The sequence below is a fragment of the Chlorocebus sabaeus genome, chromosome 8 (genome assembly GCF_047675955.1).
Source record: "Chlorocebus sabaeus isolate Y175 chromosome 8, mChlSab1.0.hap1, whole genome shotgun sequence".
Taxonomy (NCBI): Eukaryota; Metazoa; Chordata; class Mammalia; order Primates; family Cercopithecidae; genus Chlorocebus; species Chlorocebus sabaeus.
In genome coordinates, this window is record NC_132911.1 from 61,419,145 (window position 1) to 61,442,475 (window position 23,331).

Sequence of the window (23,331 nt, forward strand, 5' to 3'; positions counted from 1 at the left end):
TGGAAGAAAAAGAAAAGAAGAGGTGTTTGAAACAAAGTTTTTAAATAGCCAAAATGGAAACTCAGAAATGACAGATAAAGAATTCAAAGCATGGGTTGCAAAGAAGCTCAGTGAGATCAACACAAAGTTGAAAATCAACACAAAGAAACTTGTAAAGCAATCCAGGAAATGAAGGAAAAGATAAACATCTTAAAAGATATTAGAACTCACGCCTATTATCCCAGCACTTTGGGAGGCTCATGCAGGTGGATCACGAGGTCAGGCTATCGAGACCTGGCCAACATGATGAAACTCCGTCTCTACTAAAAATACAAAACTTAGCTGGGTGGGGTCATGGGCACTTGTAATCCCAGCTACTAGGAAAGCTGAGGCAGGATTGTTGCTTGAACCCAGGAGGCAGAGGTTGCAGTGAGCTGAGATAGCACCACGGCACTCTAGCCTGGTGACAGAGGGAGACTGCATCTCAACAGACAAATGAAAAAAGATATTAGTCAGAGCTTCAGAAATTGAAAACCTCACTCAATGAATTTCAAAATATAATTGTAATTTTTTGTCAATAGACTGGACCAAACAGAAGGAAACATTTCAGAACTTGAAGACCAATTTTTTTTAACTAACCAAATGAGACAAAAATGAAAAAGAATTTTGATAAATTAACAAAGTCTTCAAGAAATATGGGATTATGTAAAGTGAGCAAATCTACAAATTACTGCCATTCCTGCAAGAGGAGGAGAAAAAGCAGACAACCTAGAGACTATATTCAAGGGAATAATTTAAGGAAATTTCCCTAATCTTGCTTGATGTAAGTGTCCAGACACAAGAAATCCAAAAGACATTTGCAAGATAATACACAAAATGAACATCACCAAGGCATATTATCACCAGACTGTCTCAGGTCAATCAATGCTAAAGAAAAAATCATAAAGGCAGCTTGAGAAAAAGGGCAAGTCACATACAAAGGAAACCCCATCAGGCAATAGTAGACTTCTCAGCAGAAACCTTAGAAGCCAGTACAGTTTAGGGGCCTATTTTCAGCATTCTTAAAGAAAAGAAGTTCCAGCCAGGAAGTTCATATCCCAACAGACTAAGCTTAATAAGTGAAGGAGAAAGAGAATCTTTTCTAGACAAGCAAGCACTAAGAGAAGTCATTACCACCAGATCAGCTTTGCAAAAGATCCTTAAGAGAGTTCTAAAAGTAGAAACAATACAACATTGTCTGCTACCACAAAAACACACATAAGCGCATAGCCTGCAGACTCTACAAAGCAGCCACACAATAGAAACTGTAAATCATCCAGCTAACAACTTCATGATAGGATCAAAATCTCACATATCAATGTTAATCTTGAATGTAAATGCCCTAAATGCTCCACCTAAAAGGCACAGAGTGGCAAGTCCAACGAAAAAAAAAAGATCTGTCCATCTTCTGTCTTCAAGAAACTCATCTCACACATAATGATACCCATAGGCTCAAAGTAAATGGCTAGAGAATAGTCTACCATGTAAACAGAAAACAAACAAGAGCAGGGGGTCACTATTCTTAGGTAAGATAACATGGATTGTAAATCAGCAACAGTAAAAAAGGACTGAGAGGGGCATTACATAATGATAAAGGGTTCAACTCAACAGAAGACTTAAGTATCTTAAATATATACCCACACAACTTTGGAGTACCCAGACTGATAAAACGAGTACTTCTAGACTTACAAAAAGGCTTAGCCACACAGTAGTAGCAGGGGACTCAACGCCCACTGAAAGCATTAGAAAGATTGAGGCAGAAAACTAACAAAGAAATGCTGGACTTACACTTAGCACTTGACTAGGTGGACTTAAAGGACATCTACAGAATACTCCATTTATCAGCCACAGAATATATATTCTTCTCATCTGCACATGGAACATACTCCAAGATCAACTGCACACTCAACCATAAAGCAAGTCACAATAAATTCAGAAAACCAAAACTCATACCAGCCATTTTCTTGGACCGCAGTGGAATAAAAATAGATGCCAATATCAAGAATATCTCTGAAAACCACACAATAACATGGAAATTAAACAACTTGCTTCTGAATGACTTTCGGGCAAACAAGTAAGTCATGGCAGAAACATAAAAATTCTTTGAAATACGTGACAACTGTTGAGACAAGCTCAGTCAGGGAGACCCTAACCCAGCGGCACTAGAGGAATTAAAGACACACACACACACAAATATAGAGGTGTGAAGTGGGAAATCAGAGGTCTCACAGCCTTCAGAGCTGAGAGCCCCAAACAGAGATTTACCCACATATTTATTAACAAGCCAGTCATTAGCATTGTTTCTATATTAAATTAACTAAAAGTATCCCTTATGGGAAACGAAGGGATGGGCCAAATTAAAGGAATAGGTTGGGCTAGTTTACGGCAGCAGGAGCATGTCCTCAAGTCACAGACCACTCATGCTATTGCTTGTGGCTTAAGAATGCCTTTTAAGTGGATTTCTGCCCTGGGCGGGCCAGATGTTCCTTGCCCTCATTCCGGTGAACCCACAACCTGAGTGTGGGCGTTATGGCCATCATGAACATGTCACAGTGCTGCAGAGATTTTGTTTATGGCCAGTTTTGGGGCCAGTTTATGGCCAGATTTTGGGAGGCTTATTCCCAACATGTCCCCCTTCTTTGATTTGCAAATTGATAAAAGCAAAGGCAGCTTTGTCACAGTGAGCTACTTCTCGCAGGAGTCAGGATCCATATCTGCAGACTCTACAAAGACAAACAACACAGATTAAAAGCATAATCATCATTAAAATTACAGAGCTTCCAAGTGTTTTTATACATTTTAATGGGTTACTAGCTGCTAATTTGTCTACAGCTCCTTTAAGCACTCCAGTGCCTGGTGTTAAGGTCAGGTGTGCCTTGGATGCTTTAAATATTTGTTCTTTTAATTTTGCAATATCCAAAAAGGAGTTTGTAGAGTGTCCTTCTAGATGCTTTTTTATTCTTTCCCAAATTTTGATCTTATCTTTAAGAGCATTTAATAGTTTCCACAAATCCTTATGTTAAGCTCTTAGAGCGGGCCATATCATTTGAGGTTGAGATGCCACTATATCGCCATGGTTCTAGATAATAGGAACTCTTGCTGTACTTCTTCTTATACCTACCATCTGACCATTTTGTTCAGACCAGCTGAACATAGCGTGGCCATGACATGCAGACTGAGAGGTGCAATTCAAGCTAAATATCCCCTTAGGGGACCAATTAATAATGATTCCGGAGGAATCATTGTGCAGCACCTCTACCTGTTCTGCAATGCAATCTTCCTAAACAAGTATGTTCATTTTTTCTGGTCAGGTTCAATTTTATTTACAAATAGGTTTTTGAGGGTGGTATGCTTCAATTATAGGAGCAGATTTATTATGGTAAATACTGAGATCAGAAAGCATGTGTAACTGTGTCATAGAGTGATTATATCTAGGCATTATTGCCAGCAAAGATTGATAAATATGCCCAATAAGTATAATTGTTCTCTGTGTCAGCGCTTATTGAAGGAATACTCATGGCAGTGTGATAACCGCTATCATAGCTACCATTAAATTACTCATTGTGACTGGTTGTCCTGCTTTCCTCAGATTTTGTTTGCCATCTGTGACAGCCTCTTGATCTGTCCCCAGGTGGGTGGCTGTGTTCGACGGGTGTTGATTGTGACAGTTGGGGTCCTCCTCAGCGTCAGTCTCAACATGGCTGCAACTGGGGGATCCTCAGGATCTTTCTGGAATCTCTTCCTTGGCATCTGGCTCGTGATAAAGTTTCAGGTGTCTTGATGGTATCCAAATCGGCTATTGATTTTGGCCTGGAGAAGCACAAGCATAATCTCTACCCCAAGTTATTATTTTACCTATTTCCTAACTTTTTGTTATCAGATCTCTCCACCAAATCAGTTGTTCTGCTTTTGTCTTTGCAGCTGGTTTCTGTAGATGCTTTTCAGCTGCTGATAACATCTGGCCTTTGGGCAGGCTCAAAAAATTTAAAGTTAATAATGCTAGATTCAGTTGTATCTATGGTGTTCCATATTCTATGTCTCCCCCTTTCTGCTTCTGTAACTGCTGTTTTAGGGAGAGATTGATTCTTTCCACTGTGGCTTGTCCTTGATAATTGTATGAGATACCAGTAATGTGTTTTATATTCTACATAGAGAAAAAAGTAGCTAGAGCTTGGCTAGTATAACCTGGGACATTATCTGTTTTAATAGAAGCTGGAATGCCCGTCACCACAAAGCACTGCAAAAGATGATGTTTAACACAGGCAGAAAACTCTCCTGTTTGGCCTGTAGCCCAGACAAAGTGAGAAAAGGTGTCCACACATACATGTACATAAGCTAGTCTCCTAAATGAGGGAACATGTGTGACATCCATTTGCCAAAGAGAGTTAGGTTCCAATCCTAGAGGATTAACTCCTCCTGTAAAAGATGAAGAATGTACCATGTGGCAAGTTGGGCATTGCTGGATAATAGCTTTAGCTTCTTTACAGGTAATGCTGTATCTGCGTTTGAGACCAGAGGCATTAACGTGGGTTAAATTGTGAAAGTGTCTACCATTAGATAGCGCATTAGCAACTAGGTGATCAGTCATTTGATTCCCTCCAGTCAAAGGTCCTGGAAGAGGTGTATGAGCCCTAATGTGAATGATGTAGAAAGAGTGCATTCTACTTCTAACTGCTGTTTGCAGTTGGGTTAATAAAGTTATCATTTCTTCTGTAGGAAATTGTAACAGCATTTTCAATTAACTGTGTAGAATGAACCACGTATGAAGAATCAGAAATCACATTAATAGGCATATCAAAAGCAGTCAATATCTCAATTATAGCTACAAGCTCTGCTTTTTGAGCTGAAGTATAGGGTGTCTGAGCCAGAATAAGAAACTTTACCGTTTCTAGACCCATCTGTAAAACAATGAAAATGCTTAGCAGGCTGCAGGTTGTTCACTGCAGGAATTGTAAATGTAAATCATTCACAGTCTTGCTCAGCTAAAGGGATAGTAAAGAAACAGTCTTTTAAATCAATGATTATTAAAGTCTAAATATTTGGAATTATAGCAGGACAAGGCAATCCTGGCTGTAATGCTCCCATAGGTTGTATAACTGAATTGATTCAGCTCTTAATTCAGTTAACATTTTCCATTTACCTGATTTTTTCTAAATTACGAAAACTGGAGAATTCCAGGGGGAAAATGTTGGAGCTATGTGTCTATTTTCTAATTGTTCAGTAACTAATTTCTCTAAAGCCTCCAGTTTCTCTTCACTTAGTGGCCATTGTTCTATCCAAATTGGCTTATCTGTTAACCATTTTAAAGATATAGGTTCTGGAGGCTTAACAATGGCCAACTTCAAAAATGATATCCTAATCTTTGGCAGGAGTTTTTTCTTTCCACTTGAAGCGGTTCTTTCAAACCTTGCAAATTTTTTCTAGCACCATACCAGGAACATACCCCATTTCATGCATTGTATGTTGACTTCGAGGGCTATATAATTGTTCTGGAATTAGAATTTGTGCTCGCCATTGTTGTAATACATCTCTTCCCCATAAATTTATAGGTACAGTAGTCTTAATTGGTTGAATAGTCCCAGATTGTTCGTCGGGCCCATCACAATGTAAAATATAACTACTTTGATATACTTCAGGAGCTTTACCAACTCCAACTATGTTCAATTGAGTGGGTTGAATTGGCCATGTGGATGGCCAGTGCTGTAGAGAAATTATTGAAATGTCCGCTCTGGTGTCTACCAAACCTTTAAATTTCTTTCCCTGAATAGTTATTTCACAGATAGGACATTTACCAGTAATTTGATGTACCCAATAAGCTGCTTTGCCTTGTTTATTTGTGCTTCCAAATCCTCCTGTTCATTTGACTTCACTTTTTCCCATTCCCACATACAGCACAATCAGGAGGTGTGCTATGCGCTCTCCTGGCTCTGCTTTCCAGGGAACAGAAGTAGGTATAGCAATGTGAATTTCCCCATTGTAATCTGAATCAGTGACTCCTGTATGTATTTGTACCCCTTTTAAATTTAAACTAGACTTTCCTAGAAGTTGTCCCCGCTGGCAAGGGTCCACAGACTCCTGTTGGGACCTTTTGTGGGGGTTCCCCAGGCAGAAGGCTCACAGCTTTTGTGCAGCATAAATCTACTGTGGCACTACTGGCTGTTGTGAGGGACAGACATTGTACAGGGGTAAGGGAATGGCCTGAGCTGGAAACACCCCATTTTAGAATGGGGCCCAGGACAGGCCCCTCATGGCATTTCCCAAAATCGGGTTCCCTTCTTTATCAAACTTAGAGTGAAACTGATTAGCCCAATGCTTTCCTTTTTTACATTTTGGACATATTTCAGGATCAGCAGTTTTCTCTTTTCCCGTATCTGGTGGCCTGACTTGCTGATTTTTTTCTACTTTTTTTTTTTAGTATGACCATGCTCACAGTTAAAACAAGCTCCAGGAAATGGAGTATTTCTTTTATCCACTCTCAGTCCTACCATTGCCTGTGCTAGCAGAGTAGCTTTATGCAGATTACCTCCGATACCATCACAGGCCTTGATATAATCAATTAAATGTGCTTTCCTTCTGATAGGTCACAGAGCAGCCTGGCAATCAGGATTAACATTGTTGAAAGCTAATAACTGCGCAATATATCCTGAGCAGTCAAATCTGCAATCACATTTTTAAGAGACTCCTGTAATCGAGCTATAAAATCGATGTATGGTTCTTTGGGTCCCTGTTTTATAGTACTAAAGGAAGGATATTGTTCTCCACCTGAAGTGATTTTTTCTCAAACTCTAATGCACACTCATCTAAGCTGTTCTATGACATCATCCTGCATGACCAGTTGTGCATCTGAACCAGCCCAGCCACCAACCCCCAAAAGTTGGTCTACAGTTACGTTAATTTGAGGGTGGGCCTTGGCATTGTGAGCAGCCTGAATGGAAGCTTCATCTGCCCACCAAGTTTTAAATTGTAAGAACTGAGCAGCAGTTAGACAAGCTCAAGTAAGAGCGTCCCAGTCAGTTAGAATCATCCAACTGGAAACAGCAACATTCTTTAACAGTCCTATTACAAAAGGAGAACCTGTTCCATATTGATTTAGAGCTTGTTTAAATTCTTTGAGTAATTTAAAAGAAAAAGGCTCAAATGTAGCTATAATATTTCCCTGTTGATCTGGGGGATGTATTCTAACAGGGAACTGCCAAGCCTCTAAATCACCCTCTCGTCTAGCTTGCTGAATTCCTGCCTGAATAAAACTAAGAGCCGTCGTTCGAAGTGCTGTACGAAGAGTCACTGGGGCAACTACTTTTCATCCATTGTCTTCCAGAAAAGAAAGATCTGGAGGATCTTTTTCTTCAAAATAATAATGAGGGGGTGTAGAATGGTAGGGATGAGAATCTCCTCCCTTTGCCACTTTAGCTTTAGCTGGTAAATAAACATGGTCTATAACCTCTTCTGTTACTTCGCTATACTCTCCTTCCTCCTCCTCATTAGTGTGAAAAGTTCAAGGTGGAATGAATCACAGCCCACAACTTGTCCCATTGTTACCCTGATGCTTCTGAGCTCCCCTTCTTACTCACCATGGGGATTGCTTTAAGAGTACTCGGGTGTCCTCCAGCTAGTTCCACATTCTCCAACCATCGCTCCAGCGACCCTTCAACCTGGATCCGAGCACCCACGATGGATGCCACTTGCCGAGACCAGCTTATTGGGGAGCCCCTAACCCAGCAGCACTAGAGGAATTAAAGACAACATGGACAGAAATACAGAGGTGTGAAGTGGGAAATCAGGGGTCTCACAGCCTTCGGAGCTGACAGCCCCAAACAGAGATGTACCTACATATTCATTAACAGCAAGCCAGTCAGCATTGTTTATATGGATATTAGTATTGTTTCTATGGATATTAAATTAACTAAAAGTATCCCTTCTGGGAAACAAAGGGATGGGCCAAATTAAAGGAATATGTTGGGTTAGTTAAGGGCAGCAGGAGCATGTCCTTAAGGCATAGATCGCTCATGCTATTGTTTGTGACTTTAGAATGCCTTTAAATGGATTTCTGCCCTGGGCGAGCCAGGTGTTCCTTGCCCTCATTCCGGCAAACCCACAACCTTCCAGTGTGGGCATTATGGCCATCATGAACATATCACAGTGATGCAGAGATTTTGTTTATGGAAAGTTTTGGAGCCAGTTTATGGCCAGATTTTGGGGGGCTTGTTCCCAACCACAACAGAGACACAACATATCAAAATATCTGGGGTACAGCAAAAACAGTGTTGAGAGGAAAGTATATAGCACTAAACACCTCCTTGAAAACGTTAGACCTCAAATTAACATTCTAACATCACACTTAGAAGAACTAGAAGAACAAGAACAAACTAACCCCAAAGCTAGCAGAAGGAAAGAAATAACAAAACCAGAGCTGAATAGAATGAAGGTTAGACCCCCAAACCCTAGCAAAGACTCAACACAACCAAAAGTTTGTTCCTTGAAAGGATAAAGTGAATTGATAGATTGTTAGCTATATTAGCAGAAAAAAAAAAGAGAGAAAATCAAATAAGCACAATTTGAACCAATAAAGGTCACATTACAACCTATTCCATAGAAATACAAAAAGATCCCCTGTGACTGTTATGAATACCTCTATGCGTGCAAAGTAAAACATCTATAGGAAATGGATAAATTGCTGGAAATACACAGTCTCCCATGACTGAATCAGGAAGAAACTGAAACACTGAACAGACCATTGTCAAGTTCCAGAATTAAATCTGTAATGAAAAACCTGCTGAACAACAAAACATTCCTGGGCCAGATGGATTCACAGCCGAATTTTACCCAAGGTGTAAAGAAGAACTGGTACCATTATTCTATAGACACTATTCGAAAAAGTTGAGGAGGAGGGACCTCTCCCTAACTCATTCTGTGAAGCCAGCATCACTCTGATACCAAAACCCGGTAAAGACACTGAAAAAAGAAAACTACAGGCCAGGATTCCTGATAAATATAGACACAAAAGCGCTCAACAAAATACTAGCAAACCAATTTCAACAGCACATCAAAAAGTTAATTCATCATGATCAAGTAGGCTTTATTCCTCAGATGGTTTGACTTATGCAAATCAGTAGATATGATTCACCACATAAGTAGAATTAAGAATGAAAACTATGTGATTGTTTCAATAGAAGTAGCAAAAGCTTTCAATGAAATCTAACATTTCATCATGATAAATACCCTCAAGAAATAAAGTATCAAAGGAACATACCTCAAAATACTAAGAACCATCTATGGCAAACCCACAACCAACACTATATTGAATGGGCAGAAACTGGAAACATTCCCCTTGAGAACAGGATAAGGATGCCCACTCTCACCACTCCTATTAAGCATAGTGCTGGAAGTGCTAGCCACAGCAGTTAGCCAAGAGAAACAAAGAAAAAGCATCCAAATAGGAAAAGAAGAAGTCAAACTGTTGTTCTTTGCTGATGACGTGATTGTGTACTTAGGAAATCTAAGGACTGGACTCTGCCAAAAGGCTATTAAAATTGATAAATGATTTTAGCAAGATTTCAGGATACAAAACCAGTGTATGTAAAAGCAGCATTTCTATATACCAATAATGTTCAAGCTGAGAGCCAAATCAAGAATGTAATCTCATTTGTAACAGCCACACAGACAAAACATACTTATGAATATACCTAACCAAGGAAATGAAAGAGCTCTACAAGGAAAACTACAAAATACTGCTAAAATAAATCATAGATGACACAAACTGATGGAAACTTCTCAGCTCATGGACTGAAAGAGTCAGTGTCATTAAAATGGCAATACTACTCAAAGCAATCTACAGATTCATCACTGTCCCTGTCAAACTAGTGATGTCATTTTTCACAGAATTGGAAAAAAACTATGCTAAAATGTATATGGAACCAAAAAAGAGCCTGAGTAGCTAAAGCAATCTTAAGCAAAATGAACAAAGTCAGGGGCATAACATTGCCTGACTTAATACTATACTATAAGGATACAGTAAGCAAAACAGCATGATACTGGTACAAAAACAAATAGAGGAATAGAACAGAACAGAGAACCCAGAAATAAAGCCACACATCTATAGCTGTCTTCAACAAAACTGACAAAAATAAATGGTGCTAGGAAACTGGCCAGCCGTCTGCAGAAGAATGAAATTGGATACCTACCTTTCACCATGTGTAAAAATTAACTCAAGGTAGCCTCTAACAAGAATGTCAGCTTGTCTGTTGAAACTTTGAAACCAGGAATTGACTTCTCTTCTATAACTGTGAAATGTCTGAATGGCATCTTCTTCCAATAGAAGGCTGTTTGATCTACATTGAAACTCCATTATTTGATGTAAGCACCTTTATCTGTGATCTTAGATCTTTTGGATAACTTGCTGCAGCTTCTGCCTTAGCACTTGCTGCTTCACCTTGCGTTTTTGTTTTCTGGAGATAGCTTCCTTCCTTAAACGTCATCAGCAGCACCTGTTAGCTTCAAAATTTTCTTTTGCAGTTTCACCTCTCAGCCTTTATAGAACTGAAGAGAGTTAGGGTCTTGATCTGGACTAGGCTTTAGTTTAAGGGAATGTTGTGGCTGATTTGAGCTTCTATCCAATTAGCAATACGACTGTTTTGCTTTCTTACCTGTTGTGTGTTCGGTGGAATAGCACTTTTAATTTTTTCCAAGAACTTTTTCTTTTGCATTCACATGACTGGTGCAAGAGGCTTAGCTTTCAGCCTGTCTCTGCTTTTGGCATGCCTTCCTTACCAAGCTTAATGATTTCTAGCTTTTGATTTAACGTGACACCTGGGACTCTTCCCTTTCACTTGAACACACAGGGGCCATTGTAGAGTTATTAATTGGCCTAATTTTAATGATTGTCACGTCTCAGGGAATGAGGAGGCCCCAAAAGAGGGAGTGAGATGGGGAATTGGCTGGTCAGTGGAGCAGTCAGAACACACACAACATTGATCAATTAAGTTTGCTATCTCAGGTGGGCCCGGTTTTTGGTGCCCCTAAATAATTACAGTCATAACATCAAAGATTGCTGATCACAGACTACTGTAACAGGCATATCATAGTAAAAATTGGAAATATTGTGAGAATTACCAAAATATGACTCAGAGACATGAAGGCAGCACATGCGACTAGAAAAATAGTGCTAAGAGTCTGACACAGTGCAGAGTTGCCACAAACCTTCAAGTTAGAAAAAACTCAGTATCTGCAAAGCACAGTACAATGAAATGAGTTATGCTTGTATTACTATTTTTACCTGCTTCTGTGTGGTCTTTGCTTTTCTTTCCATTTTATTTTATTTTAATGGTTTTTTTTTTTTTTTGAGATGGAGTCTTGCTTGATCACCCAGGCTGGAGTGCAGTGGTGTGATCTTGGCTCACTGCAATATCCGCTTCCCGGGATCAAGCAATTCTTTGCCTCAGCACCTGTTGATGCTCCCGAGTAGCTGGGATTACAGGTACCCGCTGTCATGCCCAGCTACTTTTTGTAGTTTTGCAGAGACAAGGTTTCACCATGTTGGCCAGGCTGGTCATGAACTCATGACCTCAGGTGATTTGCCCGCCTTGGCCTCCCCACAATGTGCTGGGATTACAGGCGTGAGCCACCGCACCCGTGTTCGTCTTCACTTAAAAAAACAAAACAAAACAAACAACAAAAAAAAGCTATCACTTGCCAGTTTCTTTTAAGTGAGAATTAATTTACTCTTTTATTCATTTAAATACTCTTGATTAACAGTGTAGGGTAATGGAATAGAGCTTAAACTGTGAAGTCAGACAGACCTGTATTCCACTGTGAGTGTGTTCGTCTAGTGGCTGTACGACTTTGCACATCTTATGTAGCCCCTCTTAGCTTCATCTGTGAAATAGAACTGATGATAACTGTGAGGACTGGCATCCACTAAACTACAGGAAGTCCGTGACACAAAAGCTAGTCATTGTGAACACGGAAAGTTACTCAGTCAGTTGTCTCTTAATACCGTCATCCAGTTGGTAATTTAGATTGGAAGTTTTTGTGTTTTAGTCTCTTTTTTAGCATTTATCATGCAATATTGAAGTAACCTATTTATATCTTTCTAGATGGGAAGCTCTCTGAGGGTAGACTGTCTTATTGACTCTTGTATTTTTAGTGTTCAGTATAGTGTCTTTCAGAAAGCAGATGTTCAGTAAAGATTAATTGAACAATTGAGATGTTTTTTAACCTTTGTTAAACCTGTACTCTCTTTTGCTAAAAATAAATTTTATACCTGCCTTTAGTGTTACTTGAAGTTTAAGATAAAGTAAAAGCTGGTATCTAAAAACAAACTGATGTTTTGTGATAAAGCATTGTCTCATTTTCAAAGTGCTTGTTAAATAACTTAAAAGATTATGATGCATAGCTCATGGGGTTTCATTCTACCTGACTCCATTCCTTGGAGAATCATCCAGTGGATAAATTGCCCAGAAACAACTTTGAGTTTTGATGTCAGTTAGGATACTGACTAGATATATGACCTTAGGTTTCCTCTGAAATGATGAAAGTTGAATTATAATAGACTTTTAAGATACTCCTCTCTTTAATTTTTACCTTACTAATAATACTTAATAACTGCGTGCTTACTGTGTGCCAGCTAACCCAGTCAACACTTTTCATGTATTATGTCTTAATTCTGAAAAATCTCTAGTGACTACTATGTTTATTATAGGCATTTTACCGATGAGAACAAGCAGAGTAGCTCAGGACAGGAAATTATGAAGAAGATCACCAGCGCAATCATTGAGTATAAAACAACTTGATGCTTGTCGTGAAGGTCAGTGAGATAGAGGCGAATGCAGATTCACTCTCTACTGCTAAACTTGGATTGTTGCGGTAACAAAGAGTTATACAGAAGGAGGCCATCCAGATATTATGCTGCACCCCAAAGATGGCCAAACCTATCACCTGAGTGGTGACACCAGAAGGGGGCACCACCTTAAGGTGAAATAAAGCACCAAAGCATTGTTTGAGAAATAAGACCCTTAGCTTCTAAACTTGGGATATATCCCTCATGTTCCAAGAACTTGACTCATAGCAAAGGAAAAATTTTCCTCCTGGAGTCCTCAAAAATAATTTTTCCTTCTTTAAGATAAGTACCTGTAATGAGTTCTGTTGTCTATTTAAAAAGTCCTTAAAGGTATCTAGCATTCCTTGTCAGCATGTTCACATAAGGGCTGTTGGTGAACTGATAGTGTTGGCAGTAAATAGAAGGTGGATCATTAGTTTTGAAAAGTGTATTTTAACTCTGTGTTTTAAGCTGTCTTTTGTTTCCATTTATACTCATTTAGGTTTTTCTGCTTCCTCGAAGCCCTCTGATTAATAGTACTCCAGGCCAATGTTATGTTCTCAGTGTGTGTGTATGTGTGTACACATGTGTGTTCAGGGAGAGATAAACTGACCTATTCTGTACAGTGGATCAAATAAGTTTCTTCTTCTGGCCTGCCTTGGAGCCTGTTGCTGATTGATAATATTTCTGTGGAAAAACGTGTTCAAAATTTTGAGTAAATGTTTCTACATTGAAGGTGCCAGTTATTCCATAAGGTTTAAATTTAGAAGTAATTTTGATCGTAGGTTAACATCCTTATTAATACTGTAAATTGTACATAATGATTTGAAAATTTTATTATACATTGTTCATGTCACCAAAGGGGAAAGTTGAAAGAGAATGTGTGTGTACATGTGTGTGTATATGTGCGTGTGTGTCTGTGTGCATGTGCAGATACATATAATCTCAGGGATAGTTTTGATTTATTTTAATCAGAGACATCCTAACCGTGTTTTGCCTGAATTTTGTGAAAGAGTAGATAAATTAGTTCCCTCATTTAATGGCAGATTTCTAGAATATTTGAATATTAGAAAATATTACGTCATGTTAGCCAGAATGTTTTGTAGATACACCACAGCAAATTAACCAATGACTAGATTTATATAAACAAGTTTATTTGACTTGAGTCATCATGTGTTGAGAATTGATTTGAGTATACTTTTTTTTTTAGTAAATTCTAATGTTTAGTAGTTTTTGTTGTTTTTTGAGTCATTGTTAAAAAGGTAAAGACAGAGTACGAGGCTGGTATTGGAGACATTAGTTTGGGAGAACAACTGATGTTCTGTCAGGGCTATTCTGAAATTCATCCTAATTACTATTTGTTTTTATCTTTGTGCCTTGAGTTGTGAAGAAAGGTGTAATCCTTGAGCCACGTAATGCCACACAGCTTCCATGCAGCCAAGAGACAGTGCTGTGGAGTGCTGTGCATGGCTTTAGGGCTTGGTTTTTTTGTTTTTTTGTTCCCCCCCCCCCCGCCAGATCTTCTGGAGTCTGTGGTATGGGACCCCTTTGTTGGGTGTTCACAGAATTTTAGGCTTTGGAGGTTTTATTTTTTATTTTTATCTGGGAATGCTCTTATACATGATTTTTAGCCTAAATCATTAACTTGATGTTTGTGACTGGGTATCTCTCTTCTAATTGTGCTCTTTCTTTTTACAGTCATGACTTACATTTTCTTGTACAAAGTGGAATTTCTTACTGTATCATGATCCTAATAGGAGTGGAGAACATATACAACTGTTTACTTTGTTCACATAGAAATATGTATTTCACTTTGATATAATTGGATCAGAGTAGAATTTTATTACATTAAAGTAATTCTGAATTGTGATAACTTTTTTTTTGAGACAGAGGTTCGCTCTTGTCATCCAGGGTGGAGTGCATCGGCATGATCTCAGCTCATTGCAACCTCCACCTCCCGAGTTCAAGCGATTCTCCTGCCTAAGCCTCCTGAGTAGCTGGGATTACAGGCACCTGCCACCACGCCCAGCTAAGTTTTGTGTTTTTAGTAGAGATGGTGTTTTACCATGCTGACCAGGCTGTTCTTGAACACCTGACCTCAGGTGATCCGCCCACCTCGGCCTCCCAAAATGCTGGGATTACAGGTGTGAGCCATCGTACCCGGCTGTGATAACTTTTTAAAGAAGAATTGCCATAAATACAAAAATAAAATCATTGGTATTTATGATTCTTCTTTTTACTTAAAGCAGAGGTTTTTAAACTCAGCACTGTTGATATTTTGGGATAGATAATTTGACATTTAGGACTAACCTGTGCATTGCAGGATGTTAAGTTGCATTACTAGCTTCTACCCACTAGATGGTAGTAGCACTTGGAATTGCAACCACCATTAATGTATCTAGTTATTTTCATATGTCCCTTGGAGGAGCAAAATTGCCTCCTGTTAGGAACCATAGAGTTATAGACTTTAGGTGATGGCAGTGGAGAGATGGAGTGAAGTTAGTAGATTGGAGAGAGATTTAAAAGGACTGAGTGATGGCTGGGAAAGTACAGATAGAAAATAAGGTATCAAGGATGACTTCTGTGTTTCTGGTTTGAACAACAGGGTACATGGAAGCACTGTTTTCTGAGGTAGGGAGCCCTAAAAGTGAGGAGCTTGTTCAGGGGATAGAGTATTTCAAGGTGGTAAATATGTAGCCCCTAAACAGTGCTTGGTATGTAGTAAACACTGAATTTTTGCTGAGTAAGTAAAGGCTGACTTTAAGGTATCTGTGAGACATAAAATAGGAGATAGGTAGCTAAGGAATCATGCAGTAGGAGCTAGGTGGCTGGAACAGAGATCTAAATTTGGGAATAGAGATGGGTAAATGTACTTGGTTGGAAACTCAGGGACAGGGTATACCAGCAGACCCTACTGGGGTATTCTGCAGTATCTGAGCTGTGATATATGACATGTGCACCGTATTTCTGAATTCTGAAACACATATATCTGAAAGAGTTTTGCATAAGGAATCAGACCTATGACTTTTATTAGTTTTTCAGTCTCATTCCATTTTGCATCTTCGGTGTTTGGCACTGTTATTCACCTCCTCTGCTGTAATGTGCTGTCTTCTCAATTTCTATTGATATTCCCTGTAATGACCTTTCTCTTCTGTAAACCAACATTTACAAGTTTTTGATATTTTGATTTTAATATTTATAAGAGGAGAAAGAATATTTAGATGGTGTTTCCCAGGAAGCGATTTTATACCATTATGACCCTATTTTTAAAATCTTATACAGATGACAGGTTCACAGTGATGGTACAGTTAATATCTGATGAAAAAGTTATTAATCAGGTATAGATTAGATTACTGTAAATGGAGGATTTATATATTACTGGCTAAAGCAAAAGTAGCATCATGCTTTTCAGTTGGAAGGCTAGTAAATTCTTGTTTAGCGATAGGAAGTTATTTCTTTTTCTGAAAGGCAATTGCAGTCTGTGAAGTTAACCTTATAGTAATTTAGACCTACTCTGTTTAGTATGACAGCTCTGAGCCACATGTGACTGTGTAAATTTAAATTAATTAAAATTTAAAACTCAGGCTGGGCACAGTGGCTCATACCTGTAATCTTAGCACTTTGGGAGGCCGAGGCAGGAGGATCCCTTGATTCCTGGAGGTCGAGGCTGTAGTGAGCTGTCATCATGCCACTGCACTGCCACCCAGGCAACAGGACTGAGGTCCTGTCTCAAAAAAAAAATCGGTTTCTTAGTCACACCAGCCACATTTCAGGTGCTCACTGGCCACATGTGGCTAGCAGCTACATTGGACAGTGCAAATAGAGAACACTTCTGTCATTGCAGAAAATGATATTGGATAGTGCTGCTCTAGTAACTTATGGTTGTATAAAATTAATGTTACTCTTTTACAGTAAGTATTCAGGGAGAAAATGCTACTTGTTTGTATGCTGCTGATATTTAGAATGGAATCTCCGTGTTGGAATTTGACTGTTGATGGAACAGATTAGGGTAGGTAAGATTTGCCATATGGATGAATTGCTTGTGTTGGCAATAAATAGCAGGTGGATAATTTTTTGGAAAAGTGTATATTTTATTTATTTATTTATTTACTTTTTGAGATAGAGTCTCACTCTGTTGCCCAGGCTGGAGTGCAATGGCGTGATCTTGACTCACTGTAACCTCCATCTCCTGGGTTCAAGCAATTCTCCTGCCTTAGCCTCCTGAGTAGCTGAGATTACAGGCACCTGCGACCATGCCTGGCTAATTTTGTATTAGCAGAGATGGGGTTTCACCATGTTGAATTGAACTCCTGACCTTGGGTGATACACCCACCTTGGCCTCTCAAAGTGCTAGGATTATAGGCATGAGCCACTGCACCCAGCTGGAAAGTGTATATTTTAATCTCTTTTTGATGTCTTTTCTATTTTAGTTTATAGCCATATGTATTTTTTTCTGTTTGACTTTACTTTTTCTTTCTTATGTTTTTCTTATCTGTATATGCTCATTTTCTTTCTACTTAGGCCTTGGTAGTAATTAAAAATGTTTAATGGGTCAGACCTTAAGAATTTCACCCAAATACACAAGATTTGACTTAGAGCATTACTATGTATTGTCCAGTTATTTTTTATGTACAATACGATCTATTTCTTTTAGCCTAGTTTTACATGGTATATATATATCTTTGACCAGACAGGGTTTAAATCTTTCAGATGAAGGATTTGGACTTCTGTAAGACTGAACAGTTTTTAAATTCTTGCCTCTCTCTTCTTTATGGTAGTTTTTGCTTTATGTTCTTTGTGAGATGTTCATAACGTAGTTAATGCATGTGCTATAACAGACCCATGTGCAAATTAAAATATTTTAATACATATAAACTTAATTCTTGTAGCTCCCTTTAATGCTTATATGTATGCTTTATTCTTCTGATCCATATCTGGATAATTTACCTCTAATCTATAGTCTACTTTAGAATTCAGTACTTTTTCCTAGTCTGTATTTTCATGTAAGTTTTGAGATTTTTGAGGAAAAAAATTGAACAATTTAGGTATTAGAGACAAAGAAAAGAGTATTTAGGAACAGAGTATCCTATATGTGTTAGTTTGAGCTGCCGTAACAAAATATCATAAACTGTGTGTCTGAGAAACAACAGAAATTTACTTTTGCCATTTGGGAGTGTGGACCCTCCAAGATGAAGGTGCTGAGCAATTTGTTATCTGGCAAAGGCCCGCTTCTTTTTTCATAGTCACTGTCTTCTCTTTAACCTCACATGGTAGAAGGGGCAGAAGAGCTCCGGGTGTCTTCTCTAAGGGCACTAATTCCACTCGTGAGGGTTCTGCCCTCATGACCTACTCACCTCCAAAAGGACTCACCTCCAGGTATCCTCATATTGGGGATTAGGTTTCAAATATAAATTTCAAGGGAACACAAATACTCTGTAGCACTATATATTAGGACATTAATTCTCCTTAAGTAACAAAGCAGGAATTTAACTCTTTGAGAGCAGGTTTGGCAAACTATCTTTGTAAAGAACCGGATACTGAACTGTTAGCCTTGCAGGACATGCAGCCTGTGTTGCTGTTCCCGTCTGCTGTCAGAGTGCAAATGTATCTATACACAATATGTAAGCAAAGGAGCATGGCTGTGCTTCAGGAAAACTTTGTTTACAAAAACTGAAGGTGGTTTGGATTTGGCAAATCTGTATTCTAAGCGGACTCCTGCCACAGTGATTTTAAAAAAGAACAGGAGGCAAACAGTCACTTTTCCACCATCATTCGCAGCAAACTATCTCAAGGACAGAAAACCAAACACTGCATGTTCCCACTCATAGGTGGGAATTGAACAACGAGAACACTTGGACACAGAAAGGGGAACATCACACACCGGGGCCTGTCGTGGGAAGGGGGTGTGGGGGAGGGATAGCATTAGGAGATATATCTAATGTAAATGATGAGTTAGTGGGTGCAGCACACCGACACAGCACATGTATACATACGTAGTAAACCTGCACATTGTTCATGTGTAGCCTAGAACTTAAAGTATAATAATTTTAAAAAAGTGAGTTTAAGTTCGCTAAGTGGAAATTTTAAACCTCCTTTAGCACAAATAATGAAATATATGAAGTTTGTTTATTAATGACCTATTATGGATTATTGTTCCAAAGCAGGTGATTTCTAAAAAGGTGGTTGAAATGTTTGCATTCCTCTTGGTATAGCTTTTGTGTAAAAGGGAAGTAAAATAATGCAGGGTATGAAGTTTAACATTTCAAGTGAGATATATTTATTCGAAACAATATGAAAGAAGTAGTTATAGGATGTAAGATCAATATGCAAAAATCAGTGTTGTGTCCATATAAAATAAATGAATAGTCCAAAATTTTAAAAAATCCATTCACAATAGCATCAAAAAGAACAATATGCTTAGGAATAAATTTTAAAAAGAAGTGTAAGAGCTATGCTGGAAATAAAAAGCATTGCTGAGAGAAAGTAAAGATCTATTAATAAATAAATAGAGGCATACACCATATTTATGGACTAGCGGACTCAATCTTGTTAAGACAGCAATTTTTCCACATTTGAGCAATAGGTTTAATGTAATCCCTGGCAGAATTCTAGCAGGATTTTTTTTTTTTTTTTTTTTTTTTTTGAGACGGAATCTTGCTCTGTCACCCAGGCTGGAGTGCAGTGGCACGATCTCGGCTCACTGCAACCTCTGCTTCCCCTGGCTTCAAGTGATTTTCCTGCCTCAGCCTCCCGAGTAGCTGGGATTACTGACATGTGCCACCATGCCTGGCTAATCTTTTTTTTTTTTTTTGTATTTTTAGTAGAGATGGGGTTTCACCCTGTTAGTCAGGATGGTCTCCATCACCTGACCCTGTGATCCACCTGCCTTGGCCTCTCAAAGTGCTGGGATTACAGGTATGAGCCACCGTGCCTGGTTGATTTTTTTTTTTTTTTTTTTTTATAGAAATGAACAGGCTGATTCTAAAACTTAAATGGAAACACAGAAACACAAAGGATCTAGGATAGTTCAGAAAAAAAAAGAGTAAAAAAATTGAAGGGCTTACACTACCGCATTACAAAATTTACCATAAAGCTACAGTCATCAAAGACTGTGCTAATAGTGTAGAGACAGACATGTTAATTAGTTGAGTAAAATATGGTCAAAGATTGTTGACAAACGTGCTAGGGCAAGTCACTGGGGGAAGGATTATCTTTTCAACAGATGATGCAGTAACAATTGTATATATACATACAAACAAATAATAAATCTTGAGCTCCACCTCAGAACATACACAGAAATTAACTCAGACCAGAAACCTACAAGTGAGAAAAAACTGTGCAACCTGTAGGAAAAAATAGGGGTAAATATGTTCGACATTGGATTAGCTGACATTAAACTATATGACATTATTTTGTTGAAGATATGACAAAATAAAAGGAAAATTAGTAGTTTGGACTCCATTAAAATAAAAAACATGTCCTCTTCCGAAGAAGACACCACTAACAAAATGAAAAGCACAAGCCATAGACTAGGATAAAATACTTGCAAAATTTGTATCTGATAAGGGATTGTACCCAGAATATTTAAGGAACTAAATAAGCAACCCAATAAGCAGAGGGCAAAAGACTTGAATTGACATTTTATCAAAAAAGATATATGAATGCAAAGTAAGCATATGAAAAGATATACTCAGCACCATTAGTGATTGGCAAAATGCAAATAGAAACTACAGTGAGATACCACTTCACACCCAGAAAGAGTGGCAGTACCAAGTGTGGGTGATGCTGTGGGCACATGTTGCTGGTGGGAATACAAAATGGAGCAGCCACTGAGGGAAAAAGTTTGTAGTTTCTTAAAAAGTTAAACTTTTACTTACCATAAAACCTAGTATTCTACCCCAAAATAAATAGAAACATATCCTCATGGACACTTGTATGTGAATGGTTATGGCAGTGGTGTTCATAATGGCCCAAACTGGAAACAACCCAAATGTTCGTCAGCCGTGAGTGAACCATGATACATCCACACAGTGGAATACTATTGAACAGTGTGAAGGAATGTGCCAAGTGCCACAACATAGATAAATGCTCAAATCCACGTGCTGAGTGAAAGAAGCTAGACACAAAAGACTAGTTTATATGATTCCATTTATAAGAAATTTCTACAAATGACGAAACTAGTGACAGCAAGTAAGTCAATGGCTGCCCAGGGGCTAGAGATAGGAGTGAGGATTAACTGTGGATGGGAATGAAGGAACTTTTGGGGTGATGGGAGGATTCTAAACATAGACTGCAATGTCAATTCACTAAAACACGTTGAGTTGTACACTTAAATTAAGTGAGTTTTATGACATGTAAATCTACCTTGAAGCTGAAGAATAAAAAATAAATATTATAAGGGGAGATGTAATGAGGAATGTCAGTACTAAAATAAAATTGAGGCACAGCTTGAACGTTGGTTTAAGGATTTTGCTCATTTAAGCAAATGTATAGATGTTTATATGCATCTGTATTTTTTTGAGTTTAATTTTAAGAATGAAGGATCAAAAGGAACACTGACCTTCAAAAGAGGGTGCTCTTGAAGGAAGGAGATGTAGATGCTGAGGGAGAGGATGATCCTTCACATGTTGGAAGGGAGTAGTTCTTTGGCGTGCTGAGATGGAATACCACCTGAGGAAATAAGAAAAGGTACACATGATCCAAGGAAGGATGACCTCAGTTACAGTTACAGGGAGAATATTTAACAATGTGATTTGTAGAATATTGTGTTTGTCTTTGGAAATATGTAAATAGATACTGAGGGGACATTTTGTTTTGGATGCTCTAGGAGATTTTCCCAGGTGGTTTCTACATTCTCTTCTGATGGTCATTCCTGACAAGCCATAGTGGGAGCTGCTGAGCCGCCGATGTGATCTGTTCACGAGTGCCTTTCCCTTAAATCCATAAAGAACTAAAGAAAATTGAAAAGTTCTATCATTTCAATATCATTTTTTACCTTTTCTCTGCCTTCTGTGCCTTAGTTCATCCATTCTTTCTCTTTGTTTTTCACCCCGCATCAAAACATGTGGAAGGGGAGAGGTAGCTGATTGTGTGTCCTGCTGACGGCTTTACTTCTGGAGAGGTGGTGGCACCTCATTGTATAAATAAACAAGTGGAGACTGAGTTATTATGTATTTTGAGGCCATGTAACCTAGCGGTCCTGGTCTCTGGCCTTTTAACAACATGGCTGCACAGCAAGAGGTGGTGAGTGGGCGATAGAGCAGATTCATGTGTGTTTGCAGCTGCTCCCCATCTTTCCCCATCATTATGGCCTGAGCTCTGCCTACTGTCAGATCAGCAATGGCATTAGATTCTCACAGGAGCATGAACCTTGTTGTGAGCATGCTTGTGGTTCACACAAGGGATCTAGGTTGTGTGCTTCTTATGAGACTCTAATGACTGATGATCTGTCACTATCTCCCATCACCCCCAGATGGGACTGTCTAGTTGCAGGGAAAGAAGCTGATGCCTCCCATTGATTCTACATTATGGTGAGTTGTATAATTTCATTACATATTACAATGTAATAATAACAAAGTGCACAATAAATGTAATGTGCTTGAATCATCCCAAAACCATCCCCCGCAACAGTGAAGAAAAATAATCTTCCACGAAACTGGTCCCTGGTGCCAAAAAGGCCGGGGTCCAGTGATATAGTTAGGAAACAGGGGAAACTGGATTTGAACCTGTATCTGCTCTACTCTAAGCATGTTGTTTTAAGTAATCTAATTTAATTTGGCTGAAATTTATTCACACTATGTGTCACAGGCGGTTTGCCCTTTATTTCTTTTTATGAAATGAAAAACTATTGCTGTTAAAGGAATTAAAGATATCAGCAGACACAGAGAATCTTTCTTGAGAGGTAGGATGAGGAAGTACAAGTGAGTTTCTTTCTCTTGATTTTGAGAACATGCTGTGTTTTAGAACTGTTTCCAAAGTTTATTGTGTGTATGTATGTGTTTTAAGATTACTCGGGGAAATGATTAGCCATGTTTCTTTTCTGGCCTCAGGATTCCCCAGAGGATAGTGGCCTCTGAAAAGCAGCCACCAGAGCCTTTTTCCTAGGACTTGTGTGGTGCAGAGGGTCTAAGAGCGTTTTTTGCCTGTCTCTCTGTCACTGCAGCCTGGCATAAGCTTGCTTGCTTCAGCATACATCCTGAAGCTGTACCCCAGCCCTGATCACCTTGTCCTAGAGCCTCCCTCCCTTCATCCCTCTTTCACAAGACATCTTTCACCTGTGCTCCCCACTGTGGTTGATGCCGTCTGACTCTGTCCTTCCATTTTCTTTGGCTTCAGCACTCACAGGATATCTGACTCCAGGCCAGGGGGAGTGAGCAGCAGGATTTACTTGAGGGCCACTTTGCTGGAGCTTCAGGCCTCTATTGGATTCAGCTGTGGAGTGTGTTCCTCAGGCACAGGATGTGGGTGTGGGGGACAAGTAGAGTGTGTCAGAGTGGGAA

The 23,331-nt window shown here is 38.9% G+C and overlaps 2 long non-coding RNA genes across 4 annotated transcripts in view; one reads left to right on the top strand and one right to left on the bottom strand.

Annotated features, from left to right (window-relative positions):
- LOC103236838 (uncharacterized) overlaps positions 1-23,331 on the top strand; it is a 222,867-nt gene that overhangs the window by 25,619 nt on the left and 173,917 nt on the right. The window lies entirely within an intron of this gene.
- LOC140712194 (uncharacterized) lies at positions 3,203-21,696 on the bottom strand. The gene is made up of 3 exons (XR_012093684.1): positions 21,393-21,696; positions 7,590-7,742; positions 3,203-3,828 (listed from the first exon to the last, which is right to left on the bottom strand). It is a non-coding gene; the product is annotated as an uncharacterized lncRNA (long non-coding RNA).